This window comes from Astyanax mexicanus, chromosome 4, assembly GCF_023375975.1.
Source record: "Astyanax mexicanus isolate ESR-SI-001 chromosome 4, AstMex3_surface, whole genome shotgun sequence".
NCBI lineage: Eukaryota > Metazoa > Chordata > Actinopteri > Characiformes > Acestrorhamphidae > Astyanax > Astyanax mexicanus.
Window position 1 is genome coordinate 9,912,365 of NC_064411.1, and position 21,825 is coordinate 9,934,189.

The window sequence follows — 21,825 nt, forward strand, 5'->3', positions numbered from 1 at the left end:
CACTAATAATCAGTATTAATTAAACTAACCGGTAATTTTAAGGACACTGAAGTCCATACTGAGAGTGTGCTGGTGTATAAAGCTGGGATAATCTCTCTATAAGTAAAGTTCTGTTAGCACTGTTAGCTTCGCCAGCTCGGCTAGCTGTGTTTAGCCTCGTGTATTAGCTGCTCTGCGCTAGCCGTGAACTCTCCGCTGCAGCGCCGCTCCGACAGACTGTTCCCCGGACTGACTCGCGCTCTCTCCGCCTCCACTGAACACCAGGACCGCTAACACTGCTAACCAGAGAGCGCTCTGAGTCCCCGCGTGGATCAGAGTTCCTCTGAGGGAAAACGCTCCGTGCTGCAGGACCCCGCGCTCTGCTCCCGCTCATATTCACTGAATCTGAGGTAAATCTGAAACTCTTATTTCTGCTCGTTAGAGTAAAGCCAGGCGGACACTGTGCGATTTTTTTAATCGGATGCGTTCTGGAGAGCTCAAACAGCACGTTTGAATCGTTTGTCGTGTATGAACAACGCCTGCGATTCATCTGCACACACTGTACGGTCCGACTGACCTGCTGCGACGGGGGAGCTTACGGTGAATTTACACTGCTCCGACGCGACAACGCACAGCGACGGATCCCATTCATTTTCAATGGGAAGCGCCGCCTCCGTCAGACGCAGTCGCGCGGTGCATCATGGGTCCGACGCGTCGAGAGCGGGGGATGCGATGCGATGAAAAGTTGAGCCGAGCTGAACTTTATGCAAATGAGTCCGTCCAACGCAATGCGTCTATCCAATCAGAGAGCAGGTGTTGGCCTGTAACGCGTCCTCAGCGCAGCGCATGAAAACATTTTAGTTCCGCTTTCAAGCGTCCAGAGAAGCCTGGAAGAGAAGTTTCAGGCTTCCCTGTTCTTTATAAAATCCCTGCTGATTCACAGGGACTCTGTCAGCGAGGAGAAAGGCTGCTGTGATTGTTGGAGTCTCTGGTGGGTTTTTTAAATATTAATATGTAATTTAATTGGAAAAGTTTGCTTTTGTCCGCTTATATAATGCTCACTAGACAGTGTAATGAAGCTCATTCAAACATTTATATCAATAAAGACACATTTATATTTATTAATTATTGGAAATAATAATAGCTTATATAAAAAAGCATTTCCCATTTATTAAAACGATTCAATTGGACGACGCAGGGAACGCCTTTGTCACGCCCACATGCGACCGGTTGGAGGGGGGTAGTGCGACCGTGTGCGTTGTCGCGTCGGAGCAGTGTAAATTCACCGTTACACTGCACGTCTAAACGCAGCCCGTAGGCAGAGCTTTCTTTGCGTACAAACTCTCGCTTCAACACAACGCCTTGCAAAAGAAAGCGCTTAGCTTTGCTTATTTGTGCCCTGTTGTGCGCTGAAAGTCCACGGAAGAGACGTACATGGACTCGCAGGTGGCTGAGGCGACGTGGACTCTACGGGTTGTCCGTTTTACAGAAGGAGAGCGCATAGAAAAATGACTGCGCGTCAGGCTGCGAAAGAAACAGCAGCAGCTTAAATAAAATAAAATAATTTTATTTTTTATTCTGTTTATTGTTTATGTAAAAACTGGTTTTGCAACACTGAATATTAAACAAGCAATCGGTTATTCACACTGGATAGGGACCCTCATTTACAGTGCCGCTGAGCATTAACAGTTTAAAAGGGATTAATAATATATATAAAAAAATAGGAATAAAAACTGACATTTATTATAGACGAATAAAATATATACGTAAAAAAGGAAAAATAGGACCTTAAAAAAAGATCATAAAAATTGACATAAAAGGGAAAAAAATTATATCTTATGAAGATATATATTTAATGATTTGATTAATAAAAGAAGAAAAATAATTTAAATGAATAAATAAAAAATATAAAATATAAACTCATTAAAAATTCGTTTAAAATAACCCAGGCTTTCTGCAGAATAATCAAAGTTTCAGTTAGTTTCAGTTTCAAATCATGAAAACAGCTCACCAAAACCTCAAACTATTCTTTATATTTGACTATATTTACTTACAGGTCCTTTGCTTGTACTTACAGGCCCTTACTTATTTTTATTCAACTGAACTGAGTTCCTGTAGCCTCGCGCTGAATTCAGCTCCGCGCTGCGAAATAGAGCGAGAGAGAGGCGCAGCGCATTTTGTCTGATTTATCTTGATTAATTATCAGCTTATTAGCTTTAGTAAGTTTAATAGCACTAATTTTACTACACTTCTCCGACCTTATTTATTAAAACGTTTATTTTAGAAGACAGAGGTTATTATGCGGGCAATGCCGCGCGCAATGCCACGCGCTGCGCTAAGCTGGCTTTGCGTGGCTAATATTCTGGAGCACTGGACGAGATTTTAATTAATAAATTAACATATTTATAATTTTAATAAATTTGCCCTGGCGAAAAGAAACGAATTATAAAATATAGCTTTATATTTCTGTGCATGTTTTAAGTTTTATATAATTGACGGGCAGCACCAGAGGCTGACAATGTGCTTTATTTTTCAGATATAATAGCAAAGTGAAATAAAATAAATTTATGTTTGTCAAAGATATTTTCTCTTGTAATTTTTCTTTTCAAAAACTCCAGCTATTGACTGAGAATAAGCATCTGTTGAAATTCTTAAACAGCAGAATGCCTGTGTCTGCTATATTAAGCTATAAGTATGTGTACCGAACATAAATATAAATCCTTATAACTGACAGAAATAAATATGACTAATAATTATTTATAGTTACTGTGCAGATTTTTGGGAAAACAGGTCGTGACGTTAAGAAATCGGCCCGCAAAACAGCTCACACTGTGAGACAAGCGACCAAAATTTCTGGCATGTCAGAAATCCCTGGTCGCGTCCGACTGCTCATTCGCAGCTCCTATGGGCAATTAATCGGACATCGCTTCCCCTCTCACACTGCACGACAAACGACGCACGATCAAGCTAAAATTCGGCCCGATCATGAAATTCAGTCGCATCCGACCAGATCGGGCTTAAAATCGGGCTAAAATCGCACAGTGTCCGCCTGGCTTAAAGCGGACATTAAGCTCCGAACCAGGCCTGCACCGTTTAGTTCTGTTCATTTCATCTATAATTCTGTTCTTTATGAGTGTATTCTTTAGAGTGGGCCCACATATTTAATTTAAGATGGTATTTTATTTTACAAACTAACTTTAAAGTGTATTTTTTCTTATTTAGGGTTTAAATATATAACTAACAGTGTAGTTCTGAAAGTAAGAAGGGGTATATTAACCTAAAATCAATCCTATAGATAAAATCTAAGATACTACTTCTAAAAATAACATCTAATCCTAAAATATAATTCTGAGCAATAATAATCATTAAACCAGTTGTTTATTTAAATAATTAATTAATTAATTAGTCATTTAAATAATTGGGGTACTGTTTAAAATATATCTTTATTATTTGTGTCTTAAGTTTACATATGGGTATTTGCACACTATACACTGTGTGCAGAATTATTAGGCAAATGGGTATTTTGATCACATCATCCTTTTAATACATGTTGTCCTACTCCAAGCTGTATAGGCCTGAGAGCCAACTACTAATTAAGTTAATCAGGTGATGTGCATCTCTGTATTTAGAAGGGGTGTGGTCTAATGACATCAACACACTATATAAGGTTTGCTTAATTATTAGGCAACTTCCTTTCCTTTGGCAAAATATGTCAGAAGAGAGATTTGACGGACTCTGAAAAGTCAAAAATTGTGAGATGTCTTGCAGAGGAATGCAGCAGTCTTGAAATGGCCAAACTTTTGAAGTTTGATAACCGAACAATCAAGCGTTTCATGGCAAATAGCCAACAGGGTCACAAGAAGCATGTTGGAAAAAAAAGGCGCAATATAACTGCCCATGAATTGAGGAAAATCAAGTGTGAAGCTGCCAAGATGCTATTTGCCATCAGTTTTGCTATATTTCAGAGATGCAACATTTACTGGAGTATCAAAAAGCACAAGGTGTGCGATACTCAGGGACATGGCCAAGGTAAGGAAGGCTAAAAAATGACCACCTTTTAAAAAGAAACATAAGATAAAACGTCAAGACTGGGCCAAGAAATATCTTAAGACTGATTTTTCCAAGGTTTAATGGACTGATGAAATGAGCGTGGCCAGATGGATGGGCCCGAGGCTGGATCAGTAAAGGGCAGAGTGCTCCACTCTGACACCAGCAAGGTGGAGGTGGGGTACTGGTATGGGCTGGTATCATCAAAGATGAACTTGTGGGACCTTTTCGGATTGAGTATGGAGTGAAGCTCAACTCCCAGACCTACTGCCAGTTTCCAGAAGACACCTTCTTTAAGCAGTGGTACAGGAAGACGTCGGTATCGTTCAAGAAAAACATGATTCCATTGCAGGACAATGCTCCATCACACGCATCCAAATACTCCACAGCGTGGCTGGCCAGTAAAGGTCTAAAAGAAGAAAAAATAACGCCATGGCCCCCTTGTTCACCTGGGGCCTCATGTACTAAAGGTGCGTACGCACAAAAACATTGCGTACGCCATATTTCACGCTCACGGTCTGATGTACTAAATTTGACTTGAACGTGTGAAAGTGCGTTCCCCCACGGAAGTTTTGTTTTGGGCGTACGCCTTTTTTTTGTGCGTATGTATTGTGTTTTTGTCATTTGGCGACACTTAGAGGCGATGCATTGAAATTACAACTATTAAGATATCCTTTATGCACACATTGAAGTAAGCATTATTGGGTAAAATAAAGTAAATTAATCAGACAGTTTCATTGTCTTACAGAAATAATCGTTTAACGTGTTTCCACTTAGCCTAGATCAGGTTTGCGCTGGAGTTGTTGGAGATGCAGCGTTGGCATTACTGGAAAATACTGCTAATGGCCGAATTCATTGAGCGCGCATTTTCCGTGACCATTATGTTTTTTTGGCCCATGATGATGACTGGCTTATAAGCAGTTTTAGATTTCCAAGAGCATAAGAAAACAAGCTGAGTGCGTGACGTGTGTCTTTTTGGTAGGCAACTCATTTAAAGCATTTAAATGAAAGCATTTATCTTAGAATAATAAAACTTAAAACATGGGTAATTATACGCTATGCGTATATAATATTATTATTATTATTATTATTTTAATAATATAATAATAATAATAATAATAATATAACATTATACTCTGCGTAATTGAGGGAGGAGTCGTGGCAAGTGTGATGCTTTCGTGCATTTGCGCTTGATTTCAAGTTGATTGTGATGTACTAAGAGAAAGTACGTGGAATTCTGCCTACGCACGGTTTGATAAATCCGGATTTTTTTGTGCGTACGGAACTTTTCAGATCTGAGCGTACGGAACATTTTAGTAGGAAGTCCACGCAAGTCTTAGTACATGAGGCCCCAGATCTGAACCTGTGGTCCCTCATAAAATGTGAGATCCACAGAGAGGGAAAACAGTACACCTCTCTGAACAGTGTCTGGAATGCTGTGGTGGCTGCTGCACGCAATGTTGATCGTAAACAGATCAAGAAACTGACAGAATATGGATGGAAGGCTTTTGAGTGTCACCGTAAAAAAGGTGGATTTATTGGTCACTGATTCGTTTTTGGTTTTGTTTTTGAATGTCAAACATGTTCATTGCTAAATTTTGAGTTGTTATATTGGTTTACCTGGTGAAAATAAACAAGTAATATGGGTATATATTTGTTTTTTTTATTAAGTTGCCTAATAATTCTGCACAGTAATAGTTATCTGCAAAAACAGATATCCTCATTAAGATCTAAAAACAACCCACTCCAACTCCAAAAATATTAAGCTTTAATGAGTCTTTTGGGTTGATTGAGAACAAAGTTGTTGTTCAATAATAAAAAGAATCCTCTCAAATACAACTTGCCTAATAATTCTGCACACACTGTAGTTGTACTATTGCATCTAAAAAAGGTGCTAAACTGCTCTGTCTTGAAAAGATATAACTCTATTGTTGATTGAAGCCTGCTATTAATGTATTTTTTTGTTAAAAGTCACTCGACACTCGATTCTAAGTCTTATTTTGCCCTACTGTTTTGATACACTCAGTATCAAACTCAGTAACTACTGGCTTTTTTATATACCTGTGTGTTAGTCCTTTTATTGTGTTTTATATTTTCTATTATTTTATTTAATTTCTACAAACATAGAGAAGGGAAAGAATAGATAGAACTCAGGACCATTTTTCTTCCCATTAACTGGGGATAGGGGTTACATAAGCAATACCTAAAAATAATAAAAGAAAACAAAGAAACTAAAAAGAAATGTGGAAAAATAGCTAAAACAAACCAGCATTAAAAACTAATAGGTTTACTAAAAAAATAAAGAAACTGAAAACATACCAAACATCATAAAGATCTTTAGAGACTAGAAGTTTAAAATGATTTAGTGACACCAGCTGAGCTTTAGAGTTTCCTGTAGTGAATTCCAGCTCGCTGGTGCACTGTAACGAAAAGCAGATTTTCCCATTTCATTTAAAACTCTCGACGATCCAGTTACTGGAGTGAGTCTGGTAGGTTCTGTTTAAGAAGCGTTTATGTGATGTACGGTGGCATATGGTGAGGAAGTGCTTTAAAAAAGAAAATGAACCAGTGTGTTTCTGTAAATCACATCACCATAATCCCCAGACAGCACAGGTACGTCGGAGAGACGTTTATGCGATGCTCACAGTTACATCGTTACATTGTCGCTGAGACCTCCTTACGCGATAGACAAGCTACGTCCCACCGTTTCCTATAAGACGTACCTGAATAGGAACCTGATGCTTGTGCGTTCTCTATACACAAAAGAACCATGTCAACGTGTTTTTTACTCCTTGGGAGTTATCTTAACAACCATCCGTATAAAACAATTTAAAAAAGGATTAACGAATCAAGTGTGAGATTAATTATATTTCCTGTTATTCAGGTTTCGCCTTTAAAATATTTAAACAGAGATATAAAGATGTAAAGAGACTGGCAATTTACAATTTTGAAAAGTTGTATTTCAGAACTTATTTACATACACAAACAAAAACTTAACAACAGGTTACTAAAAATTATAAAGTTTATGAAATACAAGATGTATGAAATATTATTATTTTTAATTTTTGTATTTCAGAGCTAATTCACATGCACAAACATAAATGTAACAGATTTCTAATAAATTATAAAGTGTATGAAATATTATTTCTTTTAAAAGTTGTATTTCAAAAGTAATTTACATGCACAAACAAAAATGTAACAGGTTACTAATAAATTGTAAAGTGTACATTAAATATTATTTTGAAAAGTGCTTTCGAACCAATTCACATTCGCATAAACCAGAACTTACAAATGACTAATGAATTATAAAATATTTGTTGTTGTTGTTGTTGTTGTTGTTGTTATTATATAATTATTCAGCGTGGTCTTCCGCGATGAAGTCTGTGAGGTGCCAGACAAAGCCAGTCTCTTATCGCCTTTTCTGCATCAGCTTCACTTGGATTGGACAGCTGGGGATTTCTCATCGCAGACGCTGTAAGTACAACATTGTTTCATTCGAAAATTACTCGTATGTTTTAGTTTCTAAGACATTATTGGGCGTAATGATCAGAATGTTGCTAATACGTCATTTTATGCAATATTGGTATATATACAGGTGCTGGCTGCTAATTTGTTCATTTGGAATATGTTTCTTGCCAACATGTTGCTAGGTTGTTGCTAAGGTGTTCCTATGGTCTAAACTATTAGGTGTCTATTAGGTCTAAACTTAGACCTAATAGGTTGTGAATAGCCTGAACAACAAGGAATATTAGTGTAGATTTTTTATTATAGCCCTCTGAATTTGGCATTTTAGAAGATTCATTGAAAATAAATAGCCTGTTCTGCCTATTTTCAGTTGCCCTCACTCCAGATTATCAAACCGTCTGTTGAAATTGATACCAAATTATGAAAATAGAACTATTAGACGACTGAATAAGACAAGGTAAATAAGAAGCTAACTTCAGCCTCATACATGTTTGCTACACTGCCACATAGTGCTTTGTGTGCTGCTTAATAGACAGTCTAGTAATAGTAATTGTTAGCTCGTCTGTATTTCAATGTCAATCAACCAAATTCCAATTCAGGTAAGTATTAGTATTAGTTACTAGCTTAATCATTAACAATTTATTTCCCTGCAGGTGCTCACTCCCCACCCTGACTCCTCCTCAGGTTCCCTCCAAACGAGAAATTCGCATATGGAGACTGGTAAGTGACATCGTAATGAAAGTCATTTTTAGTGTCTTTAAATTTGTCCCCAGAAACTTTTAGGAGCCATGGTGATGAATCAGGCCAGCTGATATCATCACACAGTGTCAAGCTTGTAAAAATAAAACAACTTTCTTTGTTACATAGAATCATTTTCAAAAAGGCTTTACTCAAAACCATACATAACATTCTCTTTCAATCTGATGAACCACTATGCCATGCAAAGAACCATTTAAGGCTGAAATGCTATTGTGAGAGCCTAAACTTCTAAAAAATGCTGACACAGCATTAAACCTACAGGATATTTTTGATACCCTATGCTACCCTCTTAGATAACGCTACCAACATTAAAAAAGTAGGATCTTTTGACAGTCTAAAAACCATATCGGTGTTAAGTAGTAATATTGAGCTACAGTCTTTAACTGTATACCAGCAACGTATACTTACATATGGAGAGGAATTAGTGCCAAATTGAAAAGCAGTCACTACACTACAGTGCCTTTTCACAGTAAAAAGCAAAGTGACAGTATACATGGATTTACATTTTAAAGCAAATTGCTTTATTTGTGTAATTCAATACATGTGACTTCAGTTCAACTGTTTTGTATTCCACTGTGTTTTGGCTGTGAACCTTCCAAACACAGCACACTTTTGTCAGGAGCAGTGAAACACTCATGCCGAGAGTTCACTCAGAAAGGAAAGTGATTTTTCGCTAAAATCCACCTGTTAAAACGCACGTTTTTCAAACCCCACTAACCATTTTTTTTAATGTGCTCTGATTAACTTAACTTACACATCTCATGTTTTTCTGGATGTGGATACCAGCCAATCAAGATGCTTTAAACACTTATTTTGGTTAAATGTGATTGAACTGTGATTTTATTTCATTGTGGCATGTAAAGATAATATAATAGTGGTTTAAGTTTTCGTTTTGCCACATATTCTGCATTTCACATTTTTCCAATGCCTGCTTTTAAATTTGGCACTAATTGCATCTTCAGACTTAAGAGCGACACTGAATTGATTCATATAATACGCAGTGCAGTTTCTTTCTAGAAAAGCCATCTTAAACTTTATTAAAAGTCATTTTACTCAGTGGTGTCCAATTTTATCTAGAGAGGGCCTCTTTGGCTGCAGAAGCACACATGATCGTTTTTTAAAGACTGATACCAATATTAAGCTTCTGTGTTCACCCCTGTTGTAATTATGTACATAGAACCATCACCAAACAAAGCTATTTGAGATTTAGTTTTTTATGGTAAAATGTTTGGTATACTTATATATGGTCTTATTTTGATACTTACAAGTTCTTTGATGCGAGAGTGCCCAATTCCTTTTTTTTCTCCTCTGCCACACCAGTTCAGAGAGACCACCAGGTGGGGGGCAAAAACTTTCTCACAAATTCTCCATAATGTTTTTTTCAATGTTTGCCCCCCAATTAATGACAGCTTTGACATCTGTAGACAGACAGATGAATGTAACCAGGGACTAAATTTAAGGTTTTTTAAGCTTACGAGATATGAGGACAAACATTAAGGAGTTCATAAGAGCGTTCTTTAAAGCAACCCTCAGATCAAATATATTCTTAAGAAATTCTTCAATCTTCTTTTAAAAATATTGATTTTCTGTTGTATGCTCCTGTTCTGTTAGCTTATCACTAATTATGAGATGCAGTTTGAATGAAATGTTAATTGCATTAACCAGTTATATACTTTTTTAGCTGCTGAGCATAGGCAAATTGAGGAAAAAGATAGTGAATACATTTTGAAGAAAAAAAAAAAAAGAAAACAAGGAGCAATGGTTGGGTAAAAAGCCTGTAGGGGAACTCCTTGATACATATATTTTTTAAATAAAGTTTTATAAAACTTTGAAAGTAATGTTTTAGAGAGTTGTCTTTTTACCTCTCACAGTTTAAGACAAGTTTGAGTCTGCTGTAAGAAAATAATAATAATAATAATAATAATGTATTTATTTATCCTTTACAAGATGTTTACAAAATGTTTACTCTGTGTGAGTTAAAAAAGGTATATTTCAATACTGACCCTTTTTTTTTTTCTTGAGGCACGGTTGGTCAGATCTTTTTCTAGGCCCTCAAAATCCTTTGCACACTGGAGGGGAAGTACATTTTCTTCCAGATCCTCTTCCAGTGGTGTTGGAAGATTTCTGCCCCTCTCTCCAGTTTATTGCTGCAGTTGCAGCTGCACCTCACCAATGGCCTCAAGGATGCATCGTTCAGTGGCTGCGACATATACAACATGCATAATATATTTTTTTTATGAACATTCATTTCATTATATACATGGATATATTTCAGCAGGTATGTTTAGTGAAATTGTATTTATTTAGAATAATGTTGTTGAAAACATACGGGTGCACTGGGAGGGTATTAAACGTCCTGAGCTATGAGCTCTTGATGCTTAAAAAGTAGTAAAAACATGCAATAATTAGAGTCAATGCAATAGCATGGCTGTAAATTATCAGATTTTGTTATACTTATAGCACCCTCATAAAATCTAATCCTTTTGTTCTCTGAGCAGTGAATAGAACTTATAAATATTGATTGCCCACGGTAATTTATCTTTTGAATTGTTGTAAACAGTATAGAGTTCCTTCAATTAACATGATTTCAATAATAACAGAGCCGACATGATTTAGGTATGCAAGCCATGTTCTTTTGTTGGCATTGTACTCCCTTTGTAATGCAGTCTTATTTTGACACCCAGGCAGTCTCCAATTGTTGGCCTCCTCAGGCCGTTGCCTCACTGTTCAAGAATTTTGGCCTATGAACAATTTAATGATATATTTCATTTAACCCTGTTAAAATCCCAGGCATATGACACCACTAAGGCTTAAAATTCAATATCTTCAGGGACTTCATTATAAACTATTGGAACTATTAGTAGGTTATAGTGCTGTGTAATAAAATAAGGACATTGCCTTAAACTGTTTTGCCCAGCAACAACTATATAATATGACCTAGACCTAGTGTATTTGTAACTAGGGTTAGGGACAAGATCACAGAGCTGTTACGAAATGAATGGGCTGGAATGACCAATGGGTGGATGACTTTACTGGACCTTGGATCCTAACTTTTCCCATTCATTGGAATGACCGACGTGTTGTCCGAATGTGTTGGGGTATTGCTCTCTAGGGGCAGGAATCCTGGCTGAATTTCATTCACACCTAGGGACTACCACAAGTCCCCGACTCCTCCCTCAGTGTGGGGGAGTGACTTGGAGTGGGAGAGGCTAGGTCCCAAAGTGTCCTGATGACACTCTGGTGATAAAAGTCCTAACCCCAGGGGGCGTGGCCAAGTCCCAAGGTGTCTTTGATGAATCATTGGGACTCTACCCTAACCATGATCCTAACCACCAAGTTGGGCAGAGCCAGCCAGAACCACACCACATTTCATCAGCAGGCCCAGGGCGGCCATTTTATGTACCACATGACTTTGGGATTTTAATTAAAACAGTCTTTTTAATTGGGAAAAATAGAAAGCAAGGTCTTAGGACCACCAACTTTAGATACGTTGAACAGGTCATCAGTATGACCAACATATGCAAATTTGGCCACAACAGGATCAAAGGGGGCTGAGATATGATTTTTTTGATGCATTAAATTTGACATTTCAGAATGTAATTAATCACACTCTTTAATTGGGAAAAATAGAAATCAAGGTCTTAGAGTCACCACATTCGGTGTGGTGATCCTAGTAGTCATTCCAAAATACATATCCGAATTTGACCCTAGGGTCAATGGGCGTCGAGATAATAATTAGGGTTCAAGCACCGAAGGTGCGTAGAACCCTATTGTTTTTGCTAAGATTTTTCTTCTTCTTCTTCTTCTTATTATTATTATTCTTTTTCTCCTGAAAAACCACTTGTGCAGCCTAAACCGTAAGTCCTAGAGATATGAAACTTGGTAGGTAGATGTAGGATCAGTGCATCTCGGTGGACAACAAAAATGGCACCGATTGGTCAAGTGGTGGCGCTATAAACAATTTTCTCAATAACTCAAAAACCATAAGACCTACATTCAAAATTCTTTTTTTGCTGGATTCCTTGGGTCAATACCAACAACTTTCCAATTTGGACCATGCACGTCCGTCTACTTATATTTTTTTCTAATTTGCATAATGTGCAAAACATTCTTTTGCGAACTAGTCCTAGGAATTTTTAACAATTCTAGCATGTGTGGTATCAAAATACTCGTGAGAGCATGCGCTTCAATATTCATTAAGAAAAAGTTGAAATATGTAAACAATATGGCCGCCATATGCAAATTAGTCCTTCCGGATATATGCCCCATTCACTTCAAGAGGTAAATTTGGAGCACTGTTTCTCAGCAACCGTGCAACCTAGCAAGCTGACACTTTGCAGGCAGAATCTATCATACAACCTCTAAAAGATGTTCAAAGGGCAACTTTATCAATCAACATGGCTGAACACCATCAGCCAATCAGCATTCAGTAGACATTTTGGCAGGCTGAATGTTGCCCAATCTGGATGACACTTGGCAGTTATGTTCAGGTTAGCACATGCGCAGTGTCTTTAGAAAGCGCATATCGATGGGTAGCATCACTCGACAGAACACCTGGCATGGCAGAGTGTGTTGAATAAAATACGTGTTCTTGTCCTGTGCGCCCCACCCTCACCCAGTCTCTACCTACAGCGGCCCCCAGATAGAATAAGATTGAGACCACTGCTATAGAGCCAGAGAACCAGCTTAAGTTCCAGACCTGAAGATTCAGACCAGTAGTTCCAATGAACTTAATACACATAAACAGTCCACAAATACAGCTACAAACTACAAAAGCATACAATAGACCCAACAATAAATGCTTAATGTTCCTACAAGTACAGGCGTTTAACAAATATCACTCATTTGTATCTCTACAGGACGCCAGAGCAGCCAAAACATTAAGTACACACAAAAATCACCAGTCACACGGCATATTACTTAGTTTCACATTGAAGGGCAGCCTTTAAAAAGGCTTTTTAATATAATATGACACAATATCTGTCTTATTTCCATGATAGTTAGCTAAATATTTAATTAATCCAGCATGCGCTCTCCGTTTTACTACTAATCAATGCGCGTAGCCTGACCCCTTCATCCGAGCGCAGAGAAGGGGCTAGGCAGCCATGGCCCCGCCCCTGGAGTGAAAAGCATGAGTCTTATTGGTTAGATTGTCCTAAGACTTTTCTAATAGACTCATTACTACACTCTTCTCAAAATCAGGAGAAGGGTCCGCGGACACGTGAGCAGAAGACATTTTAAAGAGCTTTGATTGGTCAGTACCGCTGTCAATCATACAGTCCTATAGCAACGAAAAACACAGGCTAATGCTTTGAATTAGTTGCTGTTTTTTTCGTTAATCTATAAAATAAATGCTTACACTTGCAATAATTATATACATCCTGATAAAAAAATATGTAATTATTTACATGCACATTTGGTCAGACCTTAGAAGGCATTAGAGGCCTTACTGCACACCACTGATATGTATATTGAATATGAATTATACATAATACTTAAGGCTGGACAATAATTTAAAATCACTGATTGTCTCCAATAATGTTTTTGTAATGTTTAAACGAATATATTTTTATTAAATATTGGCCTGGAGTTCTAAGACAGCAATGGTCCTCCAACTAAAAAATATTCTTAAGAGGCATTTAGTATTTACAGCATCTGTTACCGACTGACGTTCATTACAGAGAGCTGCGTCAGTTCAGTGCATTAATTTGAGAAGAAAAGACAGAACCCAATAGGCATATGTATAGCCATACACCTTATATAAGGTGTATACACCTTATATAAAGTTCTTAATACTGTTGTAGAAAAGAAAATGAAAGGTGGGTTAACCCCCACCTCTCGTCCGGGGTACAACTCCCCTGCGTGTTCGTTTGATAGAGAGAGTCAGACAGGTGGAGTGAAGCTGAAACAAACCAAGTATTTATTACAAACTGAATATTCAGGAGAACTAACACATGAAAGACCGTCTAACAGCCACCCAGCATAAGTTCTGACCCCCCTCTTATCTGACTCCATGTTTTATACCCAAAATGACGTGAAACCTGCTGATGAGGCGTTACTAACGATTAGCTCATGTTAATATGCATAATTTCACGTGTTAGTACTCAAGTTTCACGTGTCTGACCGGACCACTAATGTTTGGCCTTGACTGTGTTCTTCCAGAATGAAACATCGTGGCACTATCTGTGTGAGTGCGTCATCCCCCGCTTTGAAGCAGAGGTTTTTTAGGGAGGCACTCACTCACCAAAAGGCTGCTTTGATCTAATAGCCTTTTTTGTAGCAATTTAGCCCCGTACCAGTCGAATTGATGACCGTTAGTTAGGGTCATGCAGTATTAAACAAAATACTTCAAGCCTGAGCTACATCTCATATGTTATATGTTAATGTGTTAGTAAATGTATCATGTGGGTTAAGTTGTCATATAATAGAGTCTGTGTTAGTCACATGCCTGATCAAACAATGTTTTACTATATACGTGCAGAATATATTGTGATTATTGGTTAATCTTTTATATAAATGCGTGTAAAATACACTGTGAGTAATAAAGATGATCAAATACAATGTGAGTATTGGTTATGCATATAAAATACAAGGTTTCACACAATGATTATGTAATTACAGATACTAAGATAAGTAATCATAATTGAAAGATATTTGTCAATACACTCAAGGTAAAATAAACAGTTACTCTTCACTTTCTTTCAGAAAATACACCAGATCTCCAAGGTCATTGCTGCAATTACAAATGCTTTGGTCTGTTTTGCAGTGGCTCTACAGTCACAATTTGAAAAAGTTATATAATTTTTTTTTATTATTATTATTCCTCACAGAACTACAGAAAGGTAATGCACAAATACATGATTGAAATATAATTATTAAAATAATAATAATAATAATAATTAGTTCTGTGTTGAATAATATCAGAATGTTTCCCCTCAACTTTTTTAAGAATGCCAGCACATTTGTTATTGCAGCAGTTTTCTGGGAGAACTTGAATAGGATATGCTTAATTTCTTTAGAATGTTTTTTATTTTTATTTAATATTTGTTGACCTTTAAATAATGTGCTACGTTAAATACTTTCAGAAAGTTCGCTAGGAAGCCCTGTTATCTTTTAAAATGAAATTCCATTTTTTAAAATTGCATTATTCATTGTTTAAATTTTGTTCATACAGAGTGGGGTTTGGTGTAAAATTATAGTTAATCATAGAGAAAAAGAATGACTCAAGATTTTATATTTTTTAATAGAAAATGAAACCAGATATTGTCGTAAGTACATAGATTTTTATATGCTGTCCATCCCCCCCAGTGATTAACGTTTGTGTTCTGAGATTATATGGATTAATGATGGTTAAACTAGCAATCTGCAGTTGCAAAAAAGCAATTCACCAAGATTTGTGAGTGGTTAATTCATGTTAAATGGTATTTCTTATGCAGTTTTGTGCAATCATATTAAAAGCACTTTGTTGACTTTTTGAAACTGTTTATTCCTTTTTATTTACATTCATTAAGTAGGACAATGACTATTAAACAGTGGCAATTATCTTTAATATTTATCTTTTCTGAAGCAGGAAATGTGGTAGAACATGCGTTTGCTGCTCCAGATGTAAATTAAACTTAAAGCTGTTTACCAAAACACACTGTGATAAATAAATCAAACAAACTTAACTGTTTACACTTAAAAATGGAAAATAAATGGTACAAGATATAGTATGTTACCTATTCTTAGGATAGGGCCTTGTTTTCATTTCCTTTATTTAAATAGTTCCCATTGTGACCATCAGGTCCTGTAAAGTCTGCAGTATGAAGTTTGTGTATGTGTCCTCATTTATGATCTTAATAATATTTGTCTCCAAAGAAAAGTAAAATTTTCAGATGTATAGGTAATTCATTAATCAAAATTCTTTTGATTTGTTTTAATTTAAATGCAGATCAGTTAACATTATCTTTCTAAACCCTCTAGCTTAACTAGCTTAAATATTCCACACTGAAATAAAGTAGTTAACATTAGCTAACCTAGCTAGCTAAAACATTCCACACTGAAATAAAATAGTTAACATTAGCTAACCTAGCTAGCTAAAACATTCCACACTGAAATAAAGTAGTTAACGTTAGCTAACCTAGCTAGCTAAAACATTCCACACTGAAATAAAGTAGTTAACATTAGCTAACCTAGCTAGCTAAAACATTCCACACTAAAATAAAGTAGTTAACGTTAGCTAACCTAGCTAGCTAAAACATTCCACACTGAAATAAAGTAGTTAACATTAGCTAACCTAGCTAAAACGTTACACACTGAAATAAGGTAGTTAACATTAGCTAACCTAGCTAGCTAAAACATTCCACACTGAAATAAAGTAGTTAACATTAGCTAACCTAGCTAGCTAAAACATTCCACACTGAAATAAAGTAGTTAACATTAGCTAACCTAGCTAGCTAAAACATTCCACACTCAAATAAAGTAGTTAACGTTAGATAACCTAGCTAGCTAAAACATTCCACACTGAAATAAAGTAGTTAACATTAGCTAACCTAGCTAGCTAAAACATTCCACACTGAAATAAAGTAGTTAAAATTAGCTAACCTAGCTAGCTAAAACATTCCACACTGAAATAAAGTAGTAATCATTAACTAACCTAGCTAGCTAAAACATTCCACACTGAAATAAAGTAGTTAACATTAGCTAACCTAGCTAGCTAAAACATTCCACACTAAAATAAAGTAGTTAACGTTAGCTAACCTAGCTAGCTAAAACATTCCACACTGAAATAAAGTAGTTAACATTAGCTAACCTAGTTAAAACGTTACACACTGAAATAAAATAGTTAACATTAGCTAACCTAGCTAGCTAAAACATTCCACACTAAAATAAAGTAGTTAACGTTAGCTAACCTAGCTAGCTAAAACATTCCACACTGAAATAAAGTAGTTAACATTAGCTAACCTAGCTAAAACGTTACACACTGAAATAAGGTAGTTAACATTAGCTAACCTAGCTAGCTAAAACATTCCACACTAAAATAAAGTAGTTAACGTTAGCTAACCTAGCTAGCTAAAACATTCCACACTGAAATAAAGTAGTTAACATTAGCTAACCTAGCTAAAACGTTACACACTGAAATAAGGTAGTTAACATTAGCTAACCTAGCTAGCTAAAACATTCCACACTAAAATAAAGTAGTTAACGTTAGCTAACCTTGCTAGCTAAAACATTCCACACTGAAATAAAGTAGTTAACATTAGCTAACCTAGCTAGCTAAAACATTCCACACTCAAATAAAGTAGTTAACATTAGCTAACCAACCTAGCTAAATCATTCCACACTGAAATAAAGTAGTTATCATTAGCTCACCCAGCTAGCTGAAACATTCCACACTGAAATAAAGTAAATGTTAGCTAACCTAGCTAGCTGAAACATTCCACACTGAAATAAAGTAAATGTTAGCTAACCTAACTAAATGTTAGTTAATTTAATTTTTTAATTAAAATTTTGAACAGTGTTAACTTGCATGGTAAATTTTGAATAGGCATGGTGACCATCACAAAGTGAAGCATTGATTATTTAATATAAGGAGTAAATGTGTGACGAATACCAGGACCCGAGGAGACGAGCGCTGATTAGTAAACAGGTTTATTTACAGGACTAGGCAAACAGAGGTGGTCAGGGACAGGCAATGTCACTCATTTGTATGCCTACAAGACGCCAGGTCAGCCAAAACATTAAGTACACACAAAAACTCACCAGTCAGGCAGCCTATTACTGTGAATAAGTTTCACATTGAAGGGCAGCCTTTAAAAAGTTTTTTTTAATGTGATATGACATAATATTTGTCTCATTTACCGTTGCAGTTCCATTATAGTTAGCTAACTATTGAACACTATTTTACACTAAGCAACGCATAGCCCCTTCCATCAGAACACTGAAAAGGGGTTTGACAGCCATGGCCCCACCCCCGTAGTGAAAATCATGAATATGATTGGTTAGATTGTCCTGCGACTTTGCTAAAGACTCATTACTACAACCTTCACAAAATCAGTAGAAGGGTCACTCAGACACACGGGAGGGGCAGAAGTCATTTTAAAAAGCTTTGATTGGTTAGAACTGCTGTCAGTCAGATAAGAGTCCCATAGCCACTGAAAAACACAGACTAATGCTTTTATTTAGTTGCTGTTTTTTATTTTAGTTAATTCATAAAATATTTGCTCATAGTTTACAATAACTATAATTAGAAGGGCCTTACTGCACACTACTGCTGTAATCTGTAAAACACTTTGTGAGTTGCTCTGGAAAAGTGCTATACAAATAGAGATTATTTACTTACTTACTAGCATTGTAAACCTGTTGGGAGCATCTGCTAAAAGCTCTGTATCTCGGTAGGCTGGCAGTAACCGGATGGTTTTTTTACTTTACCCAAGTCCATTATTGGAATTCTCATTTGGGTGCCTGTAAGTACTTACACAATAATAACATAAGACATTCTGAAGATCCATCAGGGTCACAGAGAGGTTATCAACCATTTCTTGGGCGGATATTTCAATATAAAAGTTTTTTTTTTTTTAAACACAGGCATATAAGTAAATGTAGAGGTGAAGCAATACAAACATAATAGTTGGTCCTGGAAAAAAAGAAGAGGAAACTAAATAATTTGAATGTTCTTAGAAACTTTGAAAATCACACACAAAAAAAAAACATTAAGCAAGATATGATATCCAATAAGAAAAGGATAAGAGTATATAGCTTGAGTAACACAACAACCAAATATACCTCTATATCCCTCTTTGGTAACAGATTTTTAATCAGACTGAACCATAGACCAAGGAGAACACCAACAGAGGGAGTGAATGAGTCCGCAACCTTACTGCGCTACACAAGCCTGATTTGGGTTGATTTCAGTATGGGAACTACAGCTGGAGTGTTTTATTTAAACTCTGGAAAGGATTTTGTTGGCCTCTGCGGGGTCTGGATGCTCCTCTCTGGTCTACACGACAGTACCCGGCACAGTGTCGTCTCTCTGTAGCTCTGGGTCTCACTTTTGGGAGCACTCTCTGGAGTGGCTTAGTGTTTTCCCCTTATCCTTTCATATGGGTGGGCCTGGTGGTTAATAGCTTTAGGCTAAGCTATGCTGTGGACGGCTTCCATAGAGATACCAGAAATGAATGGAAAATAATCAATTCTGCATAGAAAAGAGATTAAATGCTTTCAAATCCTTCTAATCATAAGCGCTGAAGGTTTGATTCTAAACTATTAGTTGTAAGCTAAGAATCCTACTCTACTCCTAACAACTACGACATCTAAATTTTAAGGCTTAAGTTATGCAATTCTAACATCTGGAGCAAACACTGGCTGTGCCCTCGCTCGAACGACCTTCCCTTCTTCAGTACAGAACTCTTACCGTAACTACCTTAAAATCTGAGCTCTGTCTCACGAAGAATGTCCTGGAATATCAAACATACAAGAAGACATAACAAGGAATTTAATATACGTCATCCCTGGATCAGATTCATTTTGCTGAACCTGTAAAATCCATTGTTAAATTCAGTTCATGTTTGTTTCTGGTGGAACGTGTCCCAAGTGACAAAGTGAAACATTTGTGTAGGATAAGGTGTTCTGTCTGAAAGATTTACGATTTGCACTTTTAATTGCAGCGGAAAAGATTTGGGATAGTTTTCTCTCCTGTGTGAACGCACTGGTGTGTTTTGAGATTACTCAGTTTAGTAAAACTCTTGACAGAGTGCGGATGTTTCTCCATGTCGGGACTTCATTTGTCTGTTTAATGTGGCAAACGATTTCTGCGTGTTCTGGAGATTCTTCCGGACGGCTTGTGCTTCACCTCTTTCAGCAGTTTAACTTTGCTTTTTGTTAATTATCCTGGTTGTTGGTAGTGATGAATTTCTGGAGAAAACCTGGAATATTTTTATTTCTGGAAAAAACAAAAATGAATGAATTGTACATTAAAATAAAAGCAGGTAAATTATCCAAAAGTACCTAGATCAGTTTCACTATATGGACAAAACAACCATAAAAGTTTCAGAACTTTTATTCTAACTCCATAGACATTATAATATATACTTATATCTTAACAGTCAGCAGGCTGCAGCTGCAGAATTTGTGTAGCAGAAACAATTCTAATTGTATAATTCTCCCTTTCAAATAATATTTTTAGTGTAGAGTTCATTTTATAATTCTCCCTTTCAAATAATATTTTTAGTTTTATATTCATATTTTATATTATATGAAAAGTTCAGTGAATACAATATGTCACATTAAATTGGAATGTTTAAAACATTCAAATTAAACAACATTTACTAAAAATTACAAAAAATCAAAATGTAACCGGTCTCATTACTGCATCTTGCAGATGAAGGGGGCTCATTAGAACCATGCAACAAAAGTGCAGCAGGGTCAGAGCCATCCACTGTGAACAAGAGAAAGATCTCTGAGCAAGCTCCTTCATGCCCAGTTAACCAAAGAATGCCACTAAAAATAAATCAGTGTTTCGTTTAAATATATAGATATTTTGGATTGCATTAAATGAATGGTCTATCAATTTTATTTTCAGAGTTTAGTATTTGTTATTTAAATTGTTATTTTTTAATACATATAATACACATTGGAAGCAAATAATTTTATTGTTCTCATATTTGCATTTGAATGTAGCGCTTTTAATGTTTAATGTACAGTTGTGGTCAAAAGTTTACATACACTTGTAAAAAAACATAATGTTATGGCTGTCTTGAGTTTTCAATAAGTTCTACAACTCTTATTTTTCTGTGATAGAGTGATCGGAACACATACATGTTTGTCACAAAAAACAGTCATAAAATTTGGTTCTTTCATAAATTTATTATGGGTCTGCTGAAAATGTCACCAAATCTGCTGGGTCAAAAATATACATACAGCAACATTAGTATTTGGTTACATGTCCCTTGGCCATTTTCACGGCAACTAGGCGCTTTTGGTAGCCATCCACAAGCTCCTGGCAAGCTTCAGGTCGAATGTTTGACCACTCTTCTTGACAGAATTGGTGCAGTTCAGCTAAATGTGATGGTTTTCTTGCATGAACCTGTTTCTTTAGCACTGTCCACATGTTCTCAATGGGGTTTAAGTCAGGACTTTGGGAAGGCCATTCTAAAACCTTAATTCTAGCCTGGTTTAGCCATTCCTTTACCACTTTTGATGTGTGTTTTGGGTCATTGTCTTGATGGAACACCCAACTGCGCCCAAGACCCAACCTTCGGGCTGATGGTTTTAAGTTTTCCTGCAGAATTGGGAGGTAATCCTCCTTCTTCATTATCCCATTTACTTTCTGCAAAGAACCAGTTCCACTGGCAGCAAAACATCCCCAGAGCATAATACTACCACCACCATGCTTGACAGTAGGCATGGTGTTCCTGGGATTAAAGGCCTCACCTTTTCTCCTCCAAACATATTGCTGGGTGTTGTGGCCAAACAGCTCAATTTTTGTTTCGTCTGACCAGAGAACTTTCCTCCAGAAGGTTTTATCTTTGTCCATGTGATCAGCAGCAAACTTCAGCCGAGTCTTAAGGTGCCTTTTCTGGAGCAAGGGCTTCTTTC

The 21,825-nt window shown here is 36.6% G+C and overlaps 8 protein-coding genes across 12 annotated transcripts in view; 5 read left to right on the forward strand and 3 right to left on the reverse strand.

Annotated features, from left to right (window-relative positions):
• The window catches only part of LOC125801273 (zinc finger protein 239-like), a 256,548-nt gene that overhangs the window by 150,227 nt on the left and 84,496 nt on the right, over positions 1 to 21,825 (reverse strand). The window lies entirely within an intron of this gene.
• The window catches only part of LOC125801434 (zinc finger protein 239-like), a 223,537-nt gene that overhangs the window by 117,183 nt on the left and 84,529 nt on the right, over positions 1 to 21,825 (reverse strand). The gene's annotated exons all lie outside the window — the stretch shown is intronic.
• The window catches only part of LOC125801215 (uncharacterized), a 236,099-nt gene that overhangs the window by 88,832 nt on the left and 125,442 nt on the right, over positions 1 to 21,825 (forward strand). The gene's annotated exons all lie outside the window — the stretch shown is intronic.
• The window catches only part of LOC125801280 (zinc finger protein 239-like), a 316,465-nt gene that overhangs the window by 88,008 nt on the left and 206,632 nt on the right, over positions 1 to 21,825 (forward strand). The gene's annotated exons all lie outside the window — the stretch shown is intronic.
• LOC125801206 (zinc finger protein 585A-like) overlaps positions 1 to 21,825 on the reverse strand; it is a 308,944-nt gene that overhangs the window by 87,008 nt on the left and 200,111 nt on the right. For both annotated transcript variants that reach the window (XR_007438651.1, XR_007438650.1), the window contains exon 3: positions 19,765 to 19,852. The gene's annotated coding sequence lies outside the window, so the exon portion shown is untranslated. The remainder of the gene's footprint in view (positions 1 to 19,764; positions 19,853 to 21,825) is intronic.
• The window catches only part of LOC111190034 (zinc finger protein 239-like), a 250,622-nt gene that overhangs the window by 78,388 nt on the left and 150,409 nt on the right, over positions 1 to 21,825 (forward strand). The window lies entirely within an intron of this gene.
• LOC125801461 (gastrula zinc finger protein XlCGF49.1-like) overlaps positions 1 to 21,825 on the forward strand; it is a 256,787-nt gene that overhangs the window by 54,622 nt on the left and 180,340 nt on the right. The window lies entirely within an intron of this gene.
• Positions 1 to 21,825, forward strand: part of LOC125801199 (zinc finger protein 271-like) — an 883,173-nt gene that overhangs the window by 14,351 nt on the left and 846,997 nt on the right. The window lies entirely within an intron of this gene.